This window comes from Equus asinus, chromosome 10 (genome assembly GCF_041296235.1).
Source record: "Equus asinus isolate D_3611 breed Donkey chromosome 10, EquAss-T2T_v2, whole genome shotgun sequence".
Lineage (NCBI taxonomy): Eukaryota > Metazoa > Chordata > Mammalia > Perissodactyla > Equidae > Equus > Equus asinus.
The window spans coordinates 51,216,993-51,242,344 of record NC_091799.1 but is presented as its reverse complement, the minus strand read 5'-3'; the positions used below and the strand labels follow the sequence as shown (position 1 = coordinate 51,242,344).

Sequence of the window (25,352 nt, the reverse complement as noted above, 5' to 3'; positions counted from 1 at the left end):
GCTTATGTTTGCATTTATTTATTTTTGAAACATATCTGAAAGTATTTTCTTTTTTAAAAAATTATTTTATTGAGATCATAATGGTTTATAACATTGTGTAATTTCAGGTGTACATTATTGTTTATCAATTTCTGTATAGACTGCATCATACTCACCACTGGTAGTCTAATTTTTATCCGTCACCATACATATATGCCCCTTTATGCCTTTTGCCCACCCCCTAGCCCCTTTCCCCTTGGTAACCACTTATCTGTTCTCTTTATCCATGTTTTCATTTATCTGCCATGTATCAGTGAAATCATGCGGTATTTGTCTTTCTCTGTCTGGCTTATTTCACTTAACATAGTACCCTCAAGGGTCCATCCATGTGCTTGCAAATAGAATGATTTTTTTTTTTTATAGTTTAGTAGTATTCCATTGTGTATATATACACCACATCTTCTTTATCCATTCATCCATAGAAGGGTACTTGGGTTGCTTCTATGTCTTGGCTATTGTGAATAATGCTGCAATGAACATAGGGGTACATAAGTCTCTTTAGATTGTTGATTTCAAGTTCTTTGGACAAGTACCCAGTAGAGGGATAGCTGGATCATACAGTATTTCTATTTTTAGTTTTTTGAGAAATCTCCATACTGTTATCCATAGTGGCTGCACCAGTTTGCACTCCCACCAGAAGTGTACGAGGGTTCCCCTCTCTCCACATACTCTCCAACATTTATTGTTTTTTGTCTTGGTGATTATAGCCATTCTGACAGGTGTAAGGTGATATCTCATTGTAGTTTTGAATTGCATTTCTCTAACAATTAGTAATGTTGGATATCTTTTCATTTGTTTGTTGGCCATCTGTACATCTTGTTTGGAAAAATGTCTGTTCATATACTCTGCCCATTTTTTGATCAGGTTGTTTGTTTTTTTGTGGTTGAGTTGTATGAGTTCTTTATATATTTTGGAAATTAACCCCTTGTGGATATACGATTTGCAAATATTTTTCCCAGTTGGCAGGTTGTCTTTTCATTTTGTTTGTGTTTTCCTTTGCCTTGCAGAAGCTTTTTAGTCTGATGTAGTCCCATTTAACTTTTTCTTTTGTTTCCCTTGCCTGAGTGAAGATGGCATTTGAAAAGATGCTGCTACGATCTATGTCAAAGAGTGTACTGCCTATATTTTCTTCTAGGAAATTTATGGTTTCACGTCTTACTTTCAAGTCTTTAATCCATTTTGAGTTAATTTTGTGTGTGGTGCAGGATAACGGTCTACTTTCATTCTTTTGCATATGCCTGTCGAGTTTTCCCAACAATATTTATTGAAGAGACTTTCTTTTCTCCCTTGTATGTTCTTGGCTCCTGTGCCAAAGATTAGCTGTCCATAGAGGCATAATTTCATCTCTGGGTTTTCAGTTCTGTTGCATTGATCTGTGTGTTTGTTTTTGTGCCAGTACCATGCTGTTTGGATTACTATAGCTTTGTAGTATATTTTGAAGTCAGAGATTGTGATGCCTCCAGCTTTATTCTTTTTTTTCAGAATTCCTTTGGCTATTTGAGGTCTTTTGTTGTTCCATATGAATTTTAGGATTTTTTTGTTCTATTTCTGTGAAGAATATCACTGAGATTCTGATCGAGATTACATTGAATCTGTAGATTGCTTTAGGTAATATGGACATTTTATTTTTATGTTTATTCTTCCAGTCCATGAGCATGGAATATCTTTCCATCTCTTCATGTCTTCTTCAGTTTCTTTCAATAATGTCTTATAGTTTTCAGTGTATAGGTCTTTCACCTCTTTGGTTAAATTTATTCCTAGATATTTTGTTCTTTTTGTTGTGATTATAAATGGGATTGTATTCTGACTTCTCTTTCTACTAGTTTGTTATTACTGTATAAAATACCACTAATTTTTGTCAGTTGAACTTGTACCCTGCAAATTTGCTTTAGTTGTTATTTCTAATAGTTTTTTGATGGATTCTTTATGGTTTTCTATATATAGAATCATGTCATCTGCAAACACTGAGCTTTGTTTCTTCTTTCCCAATTTGGATACCTTTTTTTTTTCTTTTTCTTGCCTAATCGCTCTGGCCAAAACCTCTGGTACAATGTTGAATAGGAGTGGCAAGAGTGGGCATCCTTGTCTTGTTCCTGTTCTCAGAGGGATGGCTTTCAGTTTTTCACTTTTAAGTATGATGCTGGCTGTGGGTTTGTCATATATGTCCTTTATTATGGTGAGGTACTTTTCTTCTATACCCATTTTATTGAGAGTTTTGTTTGTAAATAGATAGTGGATCTTGTCGAATGCTTTCTCTGCATCTATTGGGATGATCACATGGTTTTTATTCCTCATTTTTGTTAATGTGGTGTATCATATTGATTGATTTGCGGATGTTGAACTATCCTTGTGTCCCTGGGATAAATCCCACTTGTTCATCGTGTATAATCCTTTTAATGTATTGCTGTATTTGGTTTGCCAATATCTTGTTGAGGATTTTTGCATCTATATTCATCAGCAATATTTTCTTTCTTTGTGTTGTCCTTGTCTGGTTTTGGCATCATGGTAATGTTGGTCTCATAGAATGTGTCAGGAAGTGTTCTATCTTCTTCAATTTTTTGGAGTTGTTTGAGGAGGATAGGTATTAAATCTTCTTTCAATGTTTGGTAGAATTCTCCAGAGAAGCCACCTGGTCCTGGACTTTTGTTCTTTGGGAGGTTTTTGATTACTGTTTCAATTTGTTTACTTGTGATTGGTCTATTCAGATTCTCTATTTTTTATTGATTCTGTTCTGGGAGGTTATATGAGTCTAAGAATTTATCCAATTCTTCTAGGTTATCCAACTTGTTGGCATATAGTTTTTCATAGTATTTTCTTATAATCCTTTGTATTTCTGCGGTGTTCATTGTAATTTCTCCTTCATTTATAATTTTATGTATTTGAGCCTTCTCTTTTTTTCTTGGTGAGCCTGGCTAAGAGTTGTCAATTTGATTTGTCTTCTTTTTTATTCCTGCTTTTTTTCTCCCCAAATACCCCTAGTACATAGTTATATATTTTAGTTGTGGGTCCTTCTAGTTGTGGCATGTGGGACGCCACCTCAACATGGCCTAGTGAGCAGTACCAAGTCTGTGCCCAGGATCCGAACCTGGGCTGCTGAAGCGGAGTGCAGGAACTTAACCACTCGGCCATGGGGCCAGCCCCTTTATTTTTAAAATTTTCCCAGCTTTATTGAGATATAATTGACATATAACATTGTGTAAGTTTAAGGAATACAACATGATGGTTTGATATATGTATATATTGTGAAATGATTATTACCACAAAATATGGGTAGTTAACACCTCTATCATCTCACATAGTTACAAGATGTGTGTTTGAGAACTTTCAAGATCTACTCTCTTAGCAACTTTCACTATCACCATGCTGTTCGTTACATCCCCAGACCTTATTCTTGTAACTTGAAAAACCTTTTTTTCCCAGTTACAGGTAATTTTGTTTGTTTGTTTATTTATTTATTTGTATTTTTAATTGCAGTAACATTGGATTATAACTTAATATAGCTTTTGGATGTACATCATAATATATTCCGAATTCTGTGTAGATTACATCATCTTCACCACCCAAAAACTAATTATAGTCCATCCCCTCACATGTGAGCCTAATCACCCCTTTTGCCCTTCCCCTACTTCCCCCATGGTAACCACCAATCCATTCTCTGTTGCTATGTGTTTGTTTGTCATTGTTTTTATCTTCTACTTGTGAGTGAGATCATGTGGTATTTGACTTTCTGTCTCTGACTTATTTCACTCAGTATAATACCCTCAAGGTCCATCCATGTTGTCACAAATGGCCAGATTTCATCATTTGTTATGGTTGAGTAGTATTCCATAGTGTATAAATACCACATCTTCTTTATCCATTCGTCCCTTGATGGGCGCCTAGATTGCTTCCAAGTCTTGGCTATTGTGAATAATGCTGCGATGAACATAGGGGTGCATGTATCTTTATGCTTTTGTGTTTTCAAGATCTTTGGATAAATACCCAGCAGTGGAATAGCTGGATCATATGGTAGATCTATCCTTAATTTTCTGAGGAAACTCCATACTGCTTTCCATAGTGGGCTGTACCAGTTTGCACTCCCACGAGCAGTGTATGAGGGTTCCCATCTCTCCACATCCTCTACAAAATTTGTTGTTTCCTGTCTTGTTAATTATAGCCGTTCAGACCGGAGCGAGGTGATACCTCATTGTAGTTTTGATTTGCATTTCCCTGATAGCTAATGATGTTGAGCATCTTTTCACATGCATGTTGGCCATCCGTATGTCTTCTTTGGAGAAATCTCTGTTCAGATCTTTTGCCCATTTTTTAATTGGGTTGTTGGTTTTGTTGTTGTTGAGCTATATGAGTTCTTTGTATATTTTGAATATTAACTCCTTATCTGATATATGGTTTGCAAATATCTTCTCCCAATTGTTAGGTTGTCTTTTCGTTTTGTTGATGGTTTCCTTTGCTGTGCAGAAGCTTTTTAGTTTGATGTAGTCCCATTTGTTCATTTTTTCTTTCGTTTCCCTTGCCTGGTTAGACATGGTACTTGAAAATATGCTGCTAAGAACGCTGTCAAAGAGCGTACTGCCTATGTTTTCTTCTAGAAGTTTCATGGTTTCAGGTCTTACATCCAAATCTTTAATCCATTTTGAGTTGATTTTTGTGCATGGTGTAAGGGAATGGTCTACTTTCATTCTTTTGCATGTGGCTGTCCAGTTTTCCCAAGACCATTTATTGAAGAGACTCTCCTTTCTCCATCGTATGCTCTTGGCTCCCTTGTTGAATATTAGCTGACCATAAATGTGTGGGTTTATTTCTGGGTTCTCGATTCTGTTCTATTGATCTGTGTGTCTGTTTTTGTCCGGCCCCTTTATTTATCTTCTAAAAGAACCAGCTCTTAGTTTCATTGATCCTTTCTACTGGTTTTTCTTTTTAGTCTCTATTTCATTTATTTCTGCTCTAATTTTTATTATTTTCCTCATTCTACTGACTTTGAGCTTTGTTTGTTCTTCTTCTTCTAGTTCTGTTAGATGTAGTTTAAGATCACTTGAGATTTTTTTTTTTGAGGAAGTTTAGCCCTGAGCTAACATCTGCTGCCAATCCTCCTCTTTTTGCTCAGGAAGACTGGCCCTGAGCTAACATCCGTGCCCTTCTTCCTCTACTTTATATGTGGGATGCCTGCCACTGCGTGGCTTGCCAAGTGGTGCCATGTCTGCACCTGGGATCCAAACTGGCGAACCCCGGGCTGCTGAAGCAGAATGTGCAAACCTAACCACTGCACCACCAGGCCGGCCCATGAGATTTTTCTTGTTTGTAGAGGTGGCCTGTGTTGCTATCTATTTCCCTCTTATAACCACTTTTGTTGCATCCCATTTTCATTTGTCTCCAGGTATTTTTTTCTTTTCTCCTTTGGTTTATTCATTCATCCAATGGTTGTTCAGTAGCATGTTGTTTAGTCTCCACATATTTGTGACTTTTCTAGTTTTTATTTTTGTAGTTGATTTCTAGTTTCATAGCCTTGTGGTTGGAAAAGATGCTTGAGATGATTTCAATTCTTCTTAAATTTGTTGAGGCTTGCCTTGTTTCCCAACATATCGTCTATCTTTGAGAATGATCTTTGTGTACTTGGGAAGAATGTGTATTCTGCTATTTTGGGATAGAATGTTTTATGCATGTCTATTAAGTCCATCTGATCAAGTGTTTCATTTAAATCCACCATTTTCTTGTTGACTTTCTGTCTGAATGATCTGTCTATTGATGTAGGAGGGTGGTGAGGTCCCCTATTATTATTGTGTTGCTGTTTATTTCTCTCTTAAGGTCTGTTAATAGTTGCTTTATATACTTTGGTGCCCCTGTGTTAGGTGCATATATATTAATAAGTGTTATGTCTTCTTGGTGGAATGTCCCTTTTATCATTATATACTGCACCTCTTTGTCTCTCATTGTCTTTTTTATCTTGAAGTCTGCTTTGTCTTATATAAGTATGGCAACACCTGCTTTCTTTTGTTTACCATTAGCTTGGAGTATTGTCTTCCATCCCTTCACTCTGAGCCTATGTTTGTCTTTAGAGCTGAGATGTGTTTCCCGGAAGCAACATATTATTGGGTCCTATTTTTTTTTTTTTTGAGTAAGATCGGCCCTGAGCTAACATCTGTTGCCAATCTTCCTCTTTTTCCTTGAGGAAAATTGTCACTGAGCTAATATCTGTGCCAATCTTCGCATACTTTATGTGGGATGCTACCACATTGTGGCCTGACAAGTAGTGATATGTCCATGCCCAGGGTCCGGGCCTGCAAAGTGGAGTGCGTGAACTTAACCACGACACCACCAGGCTGGTCCCTGGATCTTGTTTTTTATTTCATCCAGTTACTCTGTGTCTTTTGATTGGAGAATTCAATCCATTTACATTTAGAGTAGCTATTGATATATGAGGGCTAAATACTGCCATTTTCTCTCTTGTTTTCCAGTTCTGTATCTCCATTGTTTCTCTTCCTTTCTATTTCTGACTGCCTTTACAGTTTTGTCATTTTCTCCTTTTTTTATGAATTGTGACTCTGCTCTGTTTTTTTTTAGTGGTAATGTGAAATTTGTATAAAGATCTCGTAGATGAGATAGTCCATTTTCTGATAGCCTCTTATCTCCATTTGCCTATGGAAGTTCCATCCCTTTCCTCTTCTCCTTCTGAGTTATTGTCACAAATTATTCTGTTTTTTGTTGTGAGTTTGTGACTAAGTTAAGTGCTTATAGTTACTTTTGATGCTTTCCTTCCCTTTATCTTTTAATTTATAACTACGTATTTGCTTTCCTGTTCTGAAAGACAGCTGCAGTTTTCTAATTGTCTGTCTACTTATCTCCTTGATCAAAGCTTTGTAAACCTTTACCTTTTGTTTCAGGTAGGAGGGCATTTTGATCACTTCTTGTAAGGCAGGTCTAGTGGCAAGGAACTCCCTCAGCTTTTGTTTATCTGGGAAAGATTCTATTTCTCCATCATATCTGAAGGATAGTTTCACTAGATAGAATATTCTTGACTGAAAGTTTTTGTCATTCAGCATTTTGAATATATAATTCCACTCTCTCCTAGCCTGTAATGTTTTTGCCAAGAAATCTGCTGAAAGCCTGATAGGGGTTCTTTTGTAGGTTGTTTTCTTCTGCCTTGCTGCCCATAATGTTGTTTCTTTGTCATTGACTTTTGCCGGTTTTAATAGTATACGTCTTGGAGAAGGTCTTTTTGCACTGATGTAATTAGGAGTTATATTGGCTTCATGTATTGTAAGTCCAGTTCCTTCCCCAGGTTTAGGAAGTTCTCAGCTATTATTTCTTTGAACAAGATCTCTGCCCCTTTCTCCCTCCCTTCTCCATCTGGGGTACCTATAATATTTATGTTGCTTTTCCTAATTAAGTTGGATATTTCTGAAAGAATTTCTTCATTTTTAAAAAATCTTAGTTCTCTCTTCTCCTCCACTGGAAGCATTTGTACATTCCTGTCTGCTGAATCACTAATTCTTTCCTCCATAATGTCTGCTCTATTTTTTAAGGATTCTAGATTTTTTTTTTTATTAATGTTATGATAGATTACAACCTTTTGAGATTTCAGTTGTACATTTTTGTTAGTCATATTGTGGGTACACCACTTCCCCCTCCGTACCCTCCCCCCACCCCCCCTTTTCCCTGGTAACCACCGTTCAGATCTCCTTCTCAATATACTAATTTCCACCTATGAGTGGAGTCATATAGAGTTCGTCTTTCTCTGACTGACTTATTTCGCTTAACATAATGCCCTCGAGGTCCATCCACGTTGTTGTGAATGGGCCAATTTCGTCTTTTTTTATGGCTGAGTAGTATTCCATTGTGTATATATACCACATCTTCTTTAAGGGATTCTAGATTTTTTAAATCTCATTAATTGTGTTCTTCATATCCAGAATTTCTACTTGTTTTTTTTCATAGTTTAATCTCTTTCGTGAAGTATTCCTTCTTTTCATTAATTTTATTCCTGAGTTCATTGAACTGTCTTTCTGAGTTTTATTGCAACTCATTGAGTTTATTTATGACAACTATTTTGAATTCTCTGTCATTTAGATTGTAAATTTCTGTGACTTCAGGGTTGGTTTCTGGAGCCTTGTCATTCTCCTTCTGCTCTGAATTTCTGCTGTAGTTTCTCATGGTGTTTGGTGAACTAATCCTTTTCTGGTGCATTTGAGGTAGTATCAGGTTGAAGAGTCCATCTGCTACTGCTGGGGGTAAGCAGGAGCTGTGTTTCTGATCTCACTCCATCTGCCAGAAGTTGTGGGGATACAGTGGGCTCTCCCACCAGCCAGGAAAGTGTTTGTGTGTGGGCCCGGGGCTGCCACCACCTCTTCTTACAGTCGCAACAAGGCGTGCTCCCATGTGTGGGGCTGCAGCATTGCTATGGGCACTCTCACTTGCTGGGAAGTGCTCACGTGTGTGTAGATCTGCTGCCATCTCTTCTTACGGTTGCGCCAGCCACTGTATTTGGTAGGCAGGGCTTCTTCACAGAGTCCGAGTCTGGACCACTGGTTGGGACCACATCAGCATGGTGGGCTCTCCCACTCACTTGTGTTTGTGTGTGGGCTTAGGGCTGCTGCTGCCTCCTCTTACAGTTTTGCTGAGGTGCATTCCCACTTGCGGGACTGCAGAGGTACTGTGGGTGCTCTCGCTGCCTGGGAAAGTGTTCACATGCATGCACGAGGCTGCTGGGGAAGGATAGAGGTGGGCTCACCTATCTCCACTACTTCCTGGGGGCCCAGTCCGCCCACCTTCAGATGTACAGCTGCGTGGGTCTCTCAGGCGTCCTTCTGTGCTGTGTGGTGTCCTCCATTGGTCAATGAATATCCATTTAGGTGTAGTTCAAAGTGGGAGAGAGATAAAGGAACAGCTCACTCTGCTACATTGCTGACATCTCTCTCTAGATTATTTTTTATCTCATTAATTGTGTTCTTCATATACTGAATTTCTGTTTTTTTTTTTTTTAGAGCTTCAGTCTCTTTGGTGAAGTATTCCTTCTGCTCATTAATTTTATTCCTGAGCTTATTGAACTGTCTTTCTGAGTTTTCTTTTAACTCATTGAGTTTCTTTATGATAACTATTTTGAATTCTCTGTCGTTTAGATTGTAACTTTCTGTGAGTTCAGGATTGGTTTCTGGAGACTTGTCATTTTCCTTTTGCTCTGGAGTGTTAATGTAGCTCTTCATGGTGTTTGATGAACTGATCCTTTCATGATGCATTTGTGGTAGTTTCAGGTCGCAGATTCCACCTGCCACTGCTGGTTGTGTATTATGTGTTGGTTGTGTGTTCTGATCCTGCCCCTTCTGCTAGAAGTTGTGCCAGTAGACGTGCTCTGCATTTCTTTGCTGGCTGAAGCCACTTGGTGGGTCATGTATGCACACACAGGCAGGGCCTCTGTGCTCTGACAGTGGACCACTGTCATGCAGGTGGGACAACTGCACTTCGAGGGGGGGACTGGCTGAGCTGCTGTGCTAGGTGGGGGGGGGGTCCCTTCACAAAGGCTGATCTGCTGCCACTCTGTGGCGAGTGTCATGGGCCAGGCTGCCATTGCATGGTGGGTGCTCCTGTGGGCCAGGCTACCACTCTGAAAGCATTTGTTCTCAGGTTGACTGCCCTCACCTCCTCTTATAGTTGGGCCAGCCATTGTGTGAGGACCTATGACCTGGATCGCTGTTGTCCTGGAGGGGGAAGGGCTCCCTCACCTAGTTTCATGACTTCCTGGAGATCCAGTACACCCACCTTCAGATGTACGGCTGTGTGGATCTCTCAGGTGTCCTATTGTGTTGTGTAGGGAGTCCTCTGTTGTTTAATGGATGTCTGTGTAGTTGTAACTTAGAATGGAGAGCAAAAGGGAACAACTCACTCCACCATGATGCTGCTGTCACCCCTCTGAGAGTCTCACTCCATTTTATTGATGAGGCAACTGAGTCTCAGGCTGGTCATGTGATTTTCCCAGTCTCACTCATAGAGTGAGTGACAGCACCAGATTTTCAAATCCATATACTTGCTTCCATATTGGATAAAGCATACTCTTGGGGTGGGAGTAAGTTCCCAATCAATCCCTTGTTTTGGCTTCTCACAATCCCAAGTAAAGGAGACAACTGGGTTTGGCTTGATGGTAACAGCATCCCACCTTCCAGGGAAAGGTGGATTCACAGACTCCACTCCTGTCTGGATGTTTGGCCTCTGCAAGCTATAAACACTATTTTGTAGGTGTCAATTAGCAGAAGGACACAAACCCAAGTGGCATGTTAACATCATCTGGGGAGTTTTAAAAAATGTCATTGCCAAGTCTTTTCAACAAATGGTGCTGGGAAAACTGGAAAGCTACATGTAAAAGAATGAAAATTGACCATTCTTTTTCACCATTCACAAAAATAAACTCAAAATGGATCAAAGACCTAAAGGTGAGACCTGAAACCATAAGGCTTCTGGAAGAAAACGTAGGCAGTACACTCTTTGACATCAGTATTAAAAGGATCTTTTCGGACACCATGCCTTCTCAGAGAAGGGAAACAATAGAAAGAATAAACAAATGGGACTTCATCAGATTAAAGAGCTTCTTCAAGGCAAATGAAAACAGGATTGAAACAAAAAAACAACCCACTAACTGGGAAAAAATATTTGCAAGTCATATATCTGACAAAGGCTTAATATCCATAATATATAAAGAACTCTCACAACTCAACAACAAAACATCAAACAACCCAATCAAAAAATGGACTGGAGACATGAACAGACATTTCTCCAAAGAAGATATACTGATGGCCAATAGGCACATGAAAAGATGCTCATCATCGCTGATCATCAGGGAAATGCAAATCAAAACTACACTAAGATATCACCTTACACCCGTTAGAATGACAAAAATATATAAAACTAATAGCAACAAATGTTGGAAAGGTTGCGGAGAAAAAGGAACCCTCATACACTGCTGGTGGGATTGCAAACTGGTGCAGCCACTATGGAAAACAGTATGGAGATTCCTCAAAAAATTAAAAATAGAACTACCATACGATCCAGCCATCCCACTACTGGGTATTTATCCAAAGAGCTTGAAGTCAGCAATCCCAAAAGTCCTATGCACCCCAATGTTTATTGCAGCACTGTTTACAATAACCAAGACGTGGAAGCAACCTAAGTGTCCAGCAACAGACGAATGGATAAAGAAGATGTGGTACATATATACAATGGAATACTACTCAGCTGCAAAACAGAACAAAATCATTCCATTTGCAAGAACATGGATGGACCTTGAGAGAATTATGTTAAGTGAAATAAGCCAGCGAGAGAAGGATAATCTGTGTATGACTCCACTCATATGAGGAATTTAAAATTATGGACTAAGAACAGTTTAGTGGCTACCAGGGGAAAGGTGGGGTGGGGGGTGGGCACAAAGGGTGAAGGGGTGCACCTACAACATGACTGACAAACATTAATGTACAACTGAAATTTCACAAGATTGTAACCTATCAATAACTCAATAAAAAAAAAATGTAATTGCCTTGGATTTACTTCAGGCTTATTGAATCAGAACTGTTGGGTTTGGGAGTGTGAGGTACAGCCAGGGTCAAGGACCATGGAGCTAAGGACTTCTCTGCCTGCTATTGTCTGAGAATATCTAGGTGACTATAAATACAGTCATGGGTCATGTGACGACAGGGACACGTTCTGAGAAATGTGTTGTTAGGCAGTTTCATCATAGTGTAAACATCATAGGGGGTACTTACACAAACCTGGATGGTATAGCTTACTACACACCTAGGCTATATGGTGCAGCCTATTGCTCTGAGGCTACAAACTTATACAGCATGTTACTGTATTAAATCCTATAGGCAATTGTAACTCAGTGACAAGTATTTGTGTATGTAAACATAGAAAGGTACAGTAAAAATAGGGTATAAAAGATAAAAATTGTACACCTCTATAGGACACTTACTGTGAATGACGCTTGCAGGACTGGAAGTTGCTCTGGGTGAGTCAGTGAGTGAGTGGTGAGTGAATGTGATGGCCTAGGACATCACTGGACACTGCTGTTGACTTTATAAACACTATACACTTAGGGTACACTAAATTTATAGAAAAATATTTTTCTTTCTTCAATAATAAATTAATCTTTGCTTACTGCAAATTTTACTATATAAACTTTTTAATTTTTTAAAACTTTTTGACTAATTTGTAATAACCCTTAGCTTGAAACACAAAACACATTGTACAGCTGTACAAAACTACTTTCTTTCTTTATAGCCTTATTCTATAAGCTTTTCTCAATCTTTTTTTACTTTTTAAACTTTTTTTGTTAAAAGCTAAGATACAAACACATACATTAGCCTAGGCCTACACAGGGTCAGGGTCATCAATACCACTGCACCTCCACATCCTGTCCTGCTGGAAGGTCTTCAGGGCAGGAACAAGCGTGGAGCTGTCATCTCCTGTGATAACAATGCCTTCTTCTGCAACACCTCCTGAAGGACCTGCCTGAGGCTCTTCTTGAGGAGGTGTCACTCCTTTAAGAAATATGTCGTTGGTGGTTTGCTTGGTTTGTTTCTTTTTTTCATCATAGATTTACTTTTAAGCAGATAGCGCACCGTGAACATTCCTCTCTATTAATGAAAACCTTTTGGTGTTGGAGGTCTATGTTTTCAAACCTTTTAAGGAGCTTGTTGAGGTCTGCAGAAGCTTCTGCTCAGCCCTTCACTGTGAAATTTCTCTGGAATTCTTCTTCCTTTTCTTCTGCTGTTTCTTTTTCTCTTGCGTCTTCTTCAGCTATACGTTCCTGTTCCAGTTCCAACAACTCCTCATTAGTCAAGTCCTCAGGAACCACCTCCAGCAGCTCCTCAGTGTCATCCTCATCCACACCCAGGTTAAAGCTGTTTGCCATCCCAACCACAGCCTTGTTGATGTTTGCAACCTCCTCATCCTTGGCAAGTCCTTTGAAGTCATGGATGAGCCTCTTGAGTGTCTTCTTCCAGATGCCATTCATACACTTCTTGGCGACATCACCCCAAGCCAAGCCAAGTTCTTGATGCAGTCATAGATGTTGTAATCCTTCCAGAATTGCATCAGTGTCTTCTCAGCATCTTCTTTAGTTGCAGCAATAGCCTGGGCAAATGTTCTCTTCAGGTAGAAGGCCTTAAAAGCTTCTATAACTCCTTGATTCATTGGTTGGGTAGAAGAAGTGGTATTTGGAGGGAGAAACACTGCTTTAGTATTGGGATAAAGATCACCAATAAAAAGAGGATATCCATGAACATTATCAATGATAAGCAAAATCTTGAGAGGTATGTTATTCTCCAAACAGTACTTCTCCTTTTTGCTGGCACAGCATTACAGGGGGGCATCTTGGAAGAGGAGCTGGATCATCCATGACTTCTTACTGCTCCTGTAGTACACTGGCAGTGTGTGCTTATTGATAGACTTGAAGGCCCTGGGGTTTTCACTGTGCCAGATCACAAAGGCTTTCAATTTGTGGCCTGTGACAGTGCCCCCAAGCAAGACTGTTATCCTGTCCTGAAAAGCCTGGAAGTCTGGCATTGACTTGGCCTTCTTATGGATGGAAGCCTTTCAAGCATCCGTTTCCAGAGATTTCCTTCATAATTAGCATATCTAGAGTTTCCCAAATTCTTCAGATGCCTTCACATCAGCACTTGCAGACTCACCACTCACCCTCACATTATGTAATGAATAACACCTCCTGGGTTGTTTAAACCACCCAGAGCTAGCAGCAAATTCCACTTTGTAGTCAAGTCCAGCCTTTTCTTTCAACATCACAAACTTTTTGCTTTGGCCGTGATTGTCATGGTGCTGAAAGGGATATGCTTCTGTGTCTGGTCTTCAGTCCAGGTCATCAGAAGTTTCTCCATGTCTGATACAGGCCCTTCTTGTTGCCTTCAATGAAGCAGATCCTTTAACAGCTTCCATCACTTTGTTTTTGTTCTTCAAAATTGTAGCTATAGTGGAATGGAACGTGCCTGAGTGGTGAGCAATAACCGTCACTGATTTTCAACCTTTGCAGTCCTTAATCACTTTTAATTTCAACATAGCTTGTTACTGGCAACACTAGCAGTGGATTTTTACACTTAGGGACCATGGTGAGCAAAGCAATCTGTTGCCAATCTTCCTCTTCTTTTTTCCCTCCCCAAAGCCCCAGTGCATAGTTGTATATTCTACTTGTAAGTCCTTCTGGTTCTTGTTTGTGAGCCACCACCACAGCATGGCTACTGACAGACGAGTGGCATGGTTCTGTGCCCGGGAATTGAACCCGGGCTGCTGAAGTGGTGAGAGCACCGAACTTAACCACTAGGCCATCAGGGCTGGCTCATTAAACTTTTTTCTAAGTAGAAAAAGCACACTTTAAAATAATAAGAAAAAGTGTAGTATAGTAAATACATAAGCCAGTAACATACTTGTTTATTATCAAGTATTATGTACTGCACGTAATTATATGTACTATACTTTTATACAGCTGGCAGTGCAGTAGGTTTGTTTACACCAGCATCACAACAAACAGGTGATAATGCATCGTGTTATGACGTTATGATGTCTATGACATCACTACGTGATAGGAATTTTTCAGCTCCATTTTGGTCTTATAGGGTCACTGTCATATATACAGTCTGTCATTGACTGAAACGTTGTTATGCTGCACATGACTGTATTTGTGAGGAATCTCTGAGGCTCAGCCCCCTCCCATTTAGGCTTTATCAGCAGAAGGAAGGTGAGGTAAAGCATATTGCTTTAGCTCTATGATACCCTGATGACTAGCAGGCTTGCGAGCAGGGCATGGTGGGCCACCCCCAAGATTTGGAAAGTCAAGCTCTTTCCCAACAGCTAGAATAAGGTTCTGATATCGAACCTGAAGTGAGTTCACTCACCCGTTGCACAGCAAGTCAATTTCAAGACACATATGGTCTTGCTGGTCAGAGCTTTCCCGCCAGCCTGTCTTTGACCTTGAGACGACTTGCAGAGAGGAGGGAGCCTGCGACCTCACTGGCCGGCAGCTTTCCCACCAGCCTGTATCTCTTTGTGGGGAGGAGATAATGAGTCCAGGTGCTTATCCCTGGCTGTGTCTGTTTCCATGGAGGATAGTAGATTCTGGAGCCAGGAAGCCAGGGAGTAAGCAGGGAATGAGTGTTTTGGTTTTAACCCCATATATGCTGGGTTTAATGTAGGGAAAAACTGATGTCAGGGTTGGTATCAGTTTTACCACACCCTGACACTGGCCTCAGGTCTCTCCCTCTCCATCTCCTTTGTTCCTGACTCACAGTGGCTCAGATGTTTGCTCTGGAGTCTCTGTTCCTGTCCTGGGTCTGAAGCCTGATCAATATTGGTGCCCTTTTAAGAAAACTAAATGTGGGAAGAGTTCAGAGCACAGATGGAATTGGCTTGTGTCACTTACTGGCTTGTGATACTCTCATCTCTCAAAGCTTTAATCTCTTCTCTGAAGACAGAGATCGGCGGTAGCCACGTCTTGTGCAGGCTCCTTGTGACAGGAAGTTAAATGAGGGGTGCATGTGAAGAACATACAGGTTCACAGTGATGTCACTTCCTTTCCCTTTAAGAGAACGTGTCTGCCTGTTTCTTCCTCTTATTTTCTCTCCTGACCAGTCAAGCAGCAACTTGGAGTAGGAAAAAAAGGAGAAATGACTTATCCGTAGCTCCAGGGAGCCCCTAAAATGGTCTTAGAGAAACAAGAATGAGTGTTAGAGTTGTGTAGCTCAGAGGTTGGCAAACTTTTTCTAGAAAGGGCCAGAGAGAAATATATTCGCTTTGTGAGCCATACCATCTCTGCTGCAATTACCCATCTCTACCTTTGTAGTTCAAAAGAAGCCATAGGCAACAAGTGAAAGAATTGTAGTGAATTTGTGCCAATAAAACTCTGTTTTACAAAACAGGCGTTGGACAAGATTTGGTGGGCCGTGGTATGTTGACCCCTGTTCTAGGTTGATATCCCACCCAAAGCAGGAATCTTTTCTGCAATACTATGACAGATAGAGATACTGAGTAGGCACAGAACTTCTTCCTTCCAAAATTGCAAGCATACGCATGCACACACGCACACACACACAGACACCACCTCTCCTTGAAAGAACATGTAACAGAAACCAACTTCTTCCCAAATTAAAAAAATGGAAACAGAAGGACAGTAGATACTGTCAGGGACTTGTGACCTGTCCACCTCAGAGGTCACCTTCAGGTTTGGGGGACAGATCCTGCATATGTTGATGGCTTCTTGCCTCCAACATTTGCATCTTTCTGCCTGACCAGATTCATCAGATGCCTAAGCGTGCTTGGTCCTACATGAGAAGGACTGCACATGTCAAGGGAATTAAAACCCACAGAAGCAACCCCAAGCCAATCAGATGATGGATAAATACCCATATCCTTTGCCACTCAGTGGGACAATTATGAGGCATGTTCTGTTCCGTCTCCCATAGGCCTCCAGCAGAATTGAGGCTCAATTCATTAACTCTCTCTTTACTGGCTTGCCTCCCTGCTCCATCTCACTTCTCAGCTCCTTCATCATTATTGCTGGAGTCATCTTGCACCTAAAGACTTGTCTTAGCAGTTGCTTTTAGGGGAATCCAAGTTATCAAATCAAGAAACCCAGATTCCACCAACCTAAGACAATTCTTTATTTGGCAAATTTATCCATCTATCTACCTATGAGGTCAACAGAAATCTATTAAGTCTCTTCTCTACAGATACAAGCATTATTTGCTAGATATCCTATGAGTTCATAGTCTGAGGTAGAAGGTAGGCATATAAACAAAAACTCCAACTCAATGAGATACATATTATAATTGAGTGTGAGTGCCAGGGAGAAGAGATTGGGTCTCTGCTGTATTACCAGCTCTTGGAAGAATGTCAGTGCTCAACAGATATTTGTGGGATGAAAGAATGAATAAACTGGTTAGATAATGGAAGAAAAAGGAACTTATGAAAGGGCCAGGGAATGCAATCAGAGAAGTAGTGAGGTGAGCCAGGTCTTAAAGGAGAAGGGAGTGTTTGTGTATGTGTATTGTGTGGACATATGTCTATGTGTACATATGAGTGTATACATGTGTGCGTATGAATGTGTACATATGTGTGTATGTGTACTGTATGGGCATATGTGTGGGCATATGAGTGTCTACGCGTGTGTGCGAATGTGTATATGTGTGTGTATGTGTACTGTGTGGGCATATGTGTGTGTATATGAGTGTCTGTGTATGAAAATGTGTACATGTGTGTATACGTGTATTGTGTGAGCATGTGTGTGTATATGAATGTCTACGTGTGTGTGAATGTGTACATGTGTGTATGTGTACTGTGTGGGCACATGTGTGTGCATACGAGTGTCTACGTGTGTGTGCGAATGTGTACATATGTGTGTATGTGTATTGTGTGGGCATGTGTGTGTGTATATGGATATATACGTGTGTATGTCTATTGTGTAGGCATAGGTTTGTGTGCGTATTAGCTTCCTAAGGCTGCCATTAAAAAATATCAGACAATGGGTGTCTTGAACAACAGAAATTAATTTTCTGAAAGTTCTGGAGGCTGGAAGTGTCAGGTCAAGGCATCGACCTGGTTGATTTATTCAAGGTGTCTCTCTTTGACTGTTAGCTGGTGATCTTCTCTCTGTCTTCACATCGTCTTCCCTAACTGTTTGTGTCCTGATCTCCTCTTCTCATAAGGACATCAGTCATATTGGATTAGGGCCCACCCTAATGACTCCATTTGACCTTAATCACCTGTTTAAACACCTTGTCTCCAAATACAGTCACACTCTGAGGTCCTGGGGGTTAGCACTTTAACATATAAATTTTGGGGGACACAATTCAGCCCATAACATGAGTTATGTTATGCACGAGTACATATGTGTGTATGTGAATGTGTACTTATGTATCTGTATGTGCATTGTGTGGACATATGTGCATGGGTATATGTGAGTGTATATGTGTGCATGTGAATGTGTGCATTTGTGTGTGTCTATATGTGTGAGAACATTCCAGGCAGAGGAAATAGCACATGCAAAAAGTAATGCTGTATTTAGAGAATCTCACCCCGTTTAGTTTCCGTCCACTCTAGGCCCATCTGCGTGTGTATTTGCACTTGGTTGGAACAGCACAGGACATATCATTTTCTCCTGCGCTTTCCCCTACCTAATGTTCCATGATCACTCTCCTCTCTATTGCCATGTGTCTTCATGATTACCACTTCGATGGCTGCTTAATATCCCGTGGAGTGCATAAATAAAGATTCACTTAACCTTCTTGTTACTTTTTAAAATTGTAGATAAGGCTGAGATAACCACTTAGAATTTTTTCTTCTTCTTTTTTTCTTGAGGAAGATTATCCCTGAGCTAACATCTGCTGCCAATCCTCCTCTTTTTGCTGAGGAAGCCTGGCCCTGAGCTAACATCCATGCCCATCTTCCTCTACTTTATATGTGGGACGCCTGCCACAGCATGGCTTGACAAGCTGTATGTAGGTCCGCACCCAGGATCCGAACCAGCGAACCCCAGGCCACCAAAGCAGAATGTGTGAACTTAACTGCTGTGCCACTGGGCTGGCCCCTAAATGTTTTCTTCTTTTGTTGAATTATTTCTTTATGTCAACTTTCCCAAAGTGGAATTACTGGATCAAAAGAAGAGAACATTTTTATAGGTTTTGACAAAGTCAGTACTTCCCAAAGCTTCTAACAATTTATACTGCCACCAGGAGTTTTACTGCTAGCTCATAAAACTCTGAGCTAATTGGTTAGGGTTTTAACAGCTCCCTGCAGGGCTGGTGGAATTTGCATTTCTTTGCCTGCCAGTGCAGAATAACTCCTATGTGCTGGCCTGGGGTTTGCAGAGTCTGTTTTGGGGCTTGTTGTGGGTGAGCTCTGCTTAAACAGCTTCAGAGGTGCTGAGCAGGGAGGTCTTGAAATTCAGAGCTGGGCAGTTTCAATGGGGGTAGTTTACAGGGCTAGAAGGTTCTTCCTCAGGGTAAGCTAAAATCTGCTTACTCAACATTTCTGCCTGTTGGTCCTTGCTTCACCTGAAGCCAGAAAGAGTGGCCTCTCCTTTAAGAGCATAATGTTTTCAAGGTTTATCTATGTTATAACATGCATCAGTACTTCATTTTTTTAATTGCCAAATAATATTCCATTGTATGGACAACAGTTTGCCTTTAAGTGGTAAAAGAAAGAATCAGTTTAAAGAGAAATATAAGCAAACTAACAGTACAGGGGTATGTAGACACAGCATGCCAAAGACCAAAGTCTGGGAAACTGTGACATAAAAACCCCACTTGGATATTTGCACAATCAATGTGAACAACCAGGGGCGTGTCTTCTGGGTTTGCAAACCTTCTTTAATTCTGTGGTTTGGATGGGAGGATCATTCGTTCAGTCTTCCCATGAACGCTAGCTTCACCATATTCTAGAGAACAATCGGTGGGAAAATGTTGGGTGTGGCCAGGAAATGCTCAATACGAGTTCCCTAGTCTCCTCCAGCCATCCCCAAGAATCTGTCCAAAGGAATAGATACGTTGCCTTAAAGGGTTAAACCCACCCAGGATGGTGTTGAGCGGTTGAATGATAATTCATTTTGGTACCGTAGTGTTCTAACCCCAGAACCAGGTGCAAAATCTAAATTTTTCTCGAGTCAAGTATAATGTCAAAATTTAACATGATCTCACTTATATGTGGAATCTAAAAAAGAAAAAACCCAAAACCAAACTCATAGAAAAAGAGATCAGATTTGTGGTTACCAAAAGTGGGTGTGGGAAGAGGGGGAATAGGATGAATGTGGTCAAAAGGCATAAACTTCCAGTTGTAAGATAGATAAGTCCTAGGGACGTCATGTACAACCTGATGACTATAGCTAACACTGCTGGATGGTGATTTGAAAGTTGTTAAGAGAGTGGATCCTAAGAGTTCTCATCACAAGGAAAAAACCATTTTTTTATTTTTCCTTTTTTGGTATCTATATGAGTTGATGTATTTAACTAAACTTATTGTGGTAATCATTTCACAAAATGTGTAAGTCAAGTCATTATGCTGTACACCTTAAACTTATACAGTGCTGTATGTCAATTATATCTCAATAAAACTGGAAAAAATGTTAAAATGCTAAAAAATTATCATTGCACAAATGTCTAGTAAAAAAATTGTACACTTTGCCACTCTTTTATCATGCCTCAGAAATTACATTCTATTCTAATAGCAACAGATTAAAACTGGTGAATTCACTTACATAGATTACATACTGTAGGTCCATTTCTACTACTTTATAATCGATGATAATTACACCCTGTAGCAATCAGAGTTGTCAGGGAAACGAAAACTACCCCAGTTGTTATTTTCATTTATTTTAAATAAATTCTTCATTTTGGAATACTTTTAGTTGCAAAAATAATACAGGGAGTTCCTGTTCTATTCTTTTAATGTTAACATCTTACGTAACCAGGGTACATTCATTAAAACTAACATTGACACAGTTCTGTCTAAACTCCAGACTTTATTCAGAGTTCGCCAGTTTCCTTACGAATGTCCTTTTTCTGTTGCAGGATCCAGTGCAGGATACCACGTTGCATTTAGCGATCTTGTTTCTTTATTCTCCTCTGATCCATGACAGTTTCTCTGCCTTTTCCTGTTTTTCATGAACTTGATGGTTTTAAAGAGTAGTGATAAGGTATTAGAATGCCCTTCAATTTAGGTTTACCTGAAGTTTTCTCATTGTTAGCATGGGGTTATGGAATTTTGGGAAGAGAATGCCCCATTTATTTATTTCTCAAAAACTAAACTCTAGACTTTATTAAGGTTTTATGAATTTTTCCATTCTTGCCCTCTTTCTGTCCCAAGCTCCAGTCCAGGGTACCACATTGTATTTGTCTATCTCCCCAGTCTCCTTCAGTTGGTGATAGTTACTCAGTCTCTCCTTATTCTTTATGAACTTGACAGTCTTGAGGAGGACTGGCCAGCTATCCTTTAGTTGTCAACCAGTCTGAATTTGTCTGATGCTTTTCTCATGATTAGATGGGGTTGTGGGTTTATGGAAAGAATACCCCAGAGGTGAAATGCTCTTTAATTACATCGTATCAGAGGGTACACAAAATCCATATGAATCCCTGTTGATGTTAACCTTCTTCATTTGGTTAAGGTAGTTTTCTTCACTTTAAAGGACTCAAGAAAATTTTTAAACAAGTTTATTGAAATATAATTTGCATACCATACAATTTACCCACTTAAAGTGTATAATTCATCATTTTTTGTATATTACATTATTATTTTTCTCCCAGTTTTATTGAGAAATAATTGACATGCATCACTGTGTAAGTTTAAGGGGTACAGCATGATGGTTTGATTTACATATATTGTGAAATAATTACCACAGTGGGTTTAGTTAACATCCATTGTCTCGTGTAGATAGCACCACCTCCTCTTATACCTTAAATTACATTTCCTCAGTAAAAACTTGCCTTCCCATCCAAAGTTAATCATGCTCTCTATTCAAAAAGCACTCTGTTAGTAATGTGCAAGGGCACTAACTCTATTTTTCTTTGGGTGAGCAGTTATTTACATTATTAATTTTTAAAAATTGCAGTAAAATATATATAATGTAAAATTTGCCATTTTAATCTTTTTTTTTTTTTTGGTGAGGAAGATTCTGCCTGAGCTAACATCTGTGCCAATCTTCCTGTATTCTTTTTTTCAGTCTCCCTGTATTTTGCATGTGGGGTGCCTACACGGTGTGGCTGATGAGTGGAGTAGGTCTGCGCCCAGGATCCGAACCCGTGAACCTTGGCCGCCAAAGCAGAGCATGTGGAACTTTAACCACTCAGCCACAGGGCCAGCCCCCCATTTTAACCATTTTTAAGTGTAAAGTTCAGTGGAATAAATTATATTCATGATATTGTGCAACCAACAGGGCTATGTACTTCCAAAACGTTTTCATCACCACAAACAGAAACTCTGTAATCATTAAACAAGAGCTCCTCATTCCCCCTGCCTCCAGCCCCTGGTAACCTCGAATATACTTTCTGTCTCTATGAATTTGCCTATTCTGGATACCTCATATAAGTGGAATCATGCAATATATGTGCTTTTGTGTCTGGCTTATTTCACTTAGCACATTTTCAAGATTCATTCATGTTGTAGAAGCACTCAAGGTATTTTTTTAAGTTAATTTTTATTGAGTTTATGATAGTTTACAATCTTGTGAAATTTCAGTTGTACATTAATGTTTGTCAGTCCTGTTGTAGGTGCACCCCTTCACCCTTTGTGCCCACCCCCCACCCCACCTTTCCCCTGGTAGCCACTAATCTGTTCTCTTTGGCTGCATTTTTAAATTCCTCATGTGAGTGGAGTCATACAGAGATTGTCTTTCTCTATCTGGCTTATTTCACTTAACATAATTCCCTCAAGGTCCATCCATGTTGTTGTGAATGGGATGATTTTATTCTTTTTAATAGCTGAGTAGTATTTCATTGCATACATATACCATATCTTCTTTGCTCAGTCATCAGTTGATGGGCACTTAGGTTGCTCACACATCTTGGATATTGTAAATAATGCTTCAATGAACATACGGGTGCATGGGACTTTTGGAAGCACTCAAGATATTTTAAGAGAGGGCATTGAATGTGTGGATTCTGGATGACCAGAAAGATAAGAAAGCCCTACTAGAGTTGAAACAGGGAGGGTTTCTGTGGAATCAACTGAGCAGCCTAGGCCTGAAAAAGAAGGGAATAGCTGTGGTTACCGGACCCTACAAGCTTAGATGAGGGAATGGAGGATACCATGTGGATCTGGCACCCATTGCTCACCAGCTGGTCCTGGTATATTTGAGGGGGCACAGTGATGCTCGTTTTGCACGTGGGCCAAGAAAGTTGAATAATGGAATGATCCGATGCTGCTGGTCACCAACATGGGAAGAGCCAAGTCGTGTGTCCCTCTTCCTTCTTCCTGTCTCCCTCTTGTATCTGATATTGTTAGAACATAACAAGAAGCCACCTGGGCATAAGGAGCTCACCTTGAGGCCATAGTGTGGACTGTGGGCAAGGAGCTACACAGGAGGGCGATTGGTTTAATTAATCGGCCGACATAAGGGTGACTTCATTTCCTATAACTGATCATCTGGAAGAGCAACTTCATAAGCAGCCGAAATGTTTTACCCTCTAAATAACTCAGCCAGTCAGAAAGAAGGCAGACCGGTTTGTATTCCCAGTTCTCAAAGCTGGATGTCCGCGCCCTTTCCTGTCTTGGGCTGAACTGAGGCCTTTAAATGGCTTAGGCCATCAGTTCCTTGTGCCTCCTTTGTTAGTGGATATACTTTAAAAATTAAAAAAAACTTGGTGATTAAGAATTTTCCCAGCTTTATTGAGATAGTATTGACATGTAACATTGTGGAAGTTTAAGGTGTGCAATGTGATGATTTGATACGTGCGTATAATGCAAAATGCTTAAGTGGATAAACTTTTAACCTGGCTCAGCATAAACTACTCATAAATATAGGAAATAGATTTGTTTTTATCTCATGGAGGCTTTGAATTTCCTGTTTGGCTGCTGGGGACCTTGGAGCATCTTTCATTGTAATGTGTACTTCTTAGACCTGGCTCCTCCACTTTAGGCTGCAGTTTTGCTTGTCATATCAGTCAGCGTAGGTTAGGTTATGCTGTAGTAACAAATCGTCCCCTGAAGCTCACTGGCTTATGGCAACAGAAATCTAGTCTTGAAGCCTTTAAATGGAGGAGCTAGATTATAAATAAATAATCACAAAACTAAAGACATAATTTTAAAGCAGGACTTGTGGTTGGAAGAAAAAGCCCACAGAGAACTGTAAGTGTTGGTCTCATCTGGGGTGATGAACAAGGAGACTCCCTGAAGAAATGATACTGGAGCTTTAAAATGGAGGATGAAGAGGTGGTTGGGTGGAATGATCTAGGCAGAGGTACCTGAGGTGGGAAAAAGTCTATTTGGGGGAAAAAAAGAAGGCCAAAGTGGCTGGGACAAAAAAAGTGAAGGGTTAGAGATGAGAACCTAGAAGTCAAATTAAGACTTTTTACTCATCCAAAGAAGAGTGGGAAACCACCGAAAGACTCTAAAAAGTCATGCAGCAGGTCGGATTTCCATTTCAAAATAACTATTCTGGCTGCTGTTGGAAAATGACCGGGAGAACAGAGGTGGACAGAGGTGGACTTGCTGTGAAGTGAACACAGCATGAACAGCAGGACTCTCACTTTACGGACCCTCCAAGGCCCTGGAGAGACTGAGAATGTGCTTATGTGGCTGTACTAACTCCGTGTTGGTATTCTTGTATTTTTCTTAAGGAGGAACTCCTCCCGCACCAATCATACAGGTCCTGCAAAACCTGGATCTGCCTTGGATGCTCAGTAATAAACTTCCAGGATGAACTTTTCAGTCCTCACTTGGGGGAAATCCTTAATCAGGGGTCTTGAAGAACTAAGCCATGGATTTCAGTGCTGTGTCACCTGTTGTGTCAGGTGTGGTTCTTGGTGGTGACCAACTCCGGCTGACTTCAGCAAAATGGGAATTTGTTGGAAGGATATTAAGGCAGGAGTTGGCACACTTTTTCTGTAAAGGGCCAGGCAGTAAATGTTTTTGGCTTTGCAGGCCGTGTGCTGTCTGTTGTAACTATTCAAGTCTGCTGTTGCAGGGCAAAGGTAGAAATTGACAATATGTAATGAATGAGCTTGACTGTGTGCCAATAAAGCTTTATTTGTGAAAACAGGCTGCAGGCTGGATTTGGTGAGTCGGCCATCATTTGCTGACCCCTGTATTCAGAGACTCCAGAATCATGGGGTGTTTGGACCACAGGTTTATACATGGTGGGTGTATAAGACTGAGTATATGCATCATCCAAGATCTACTTGGCCCTGTGTACTCACGCCTGTCTCAGCCACTTGCTCTGCTATTCCCTTGGATAAAGCCCCAGCTGCTGCCATGGCTGATACTGTAGAATGAGGAGCCCTGGGTTTACTACTTAAGAACTTGGTGACCCTAGAGAAGTCACTCCCCAGTGAAGGGGTTCAACAGGATCAGGCCTGACGTACCTATGCTTCCTGTAGGCTGAGAGGAGAAAGACTTTGAGGCCACACCTGAGTTCCACAGGAAAGAAGATGTGTTCGATTAGTCATGTCTGCCATGGACACCTGGATAGAGAGAGATGGCACACTTGCTAAATATTTGTGATCCTGTAACTAGCTGATCTCCAAGGTCCTCTAGGGTTCTGAGAAGCTACAGTTCTGTGTCTGGAGGCTTCCTTTGGAGGATTCTGGAGATGGAACAATCATGCAAAATATAGCCACTTG

General features: G+C 40.4%; 1 protein-coding gene across 2 annotated transcripts in view; it reads left to right on the top strand.

The window, feature by feature from the left end:
• Positions 1 to 25,352, top strand: part of LOC139046385 (uncharacterized) — a 67,399-nt gene that overhangs the window by 38,784 nt on the left and 3,263 nt on the right. The gene's annotated exons all lie outside the window — the stretch shown is intronic.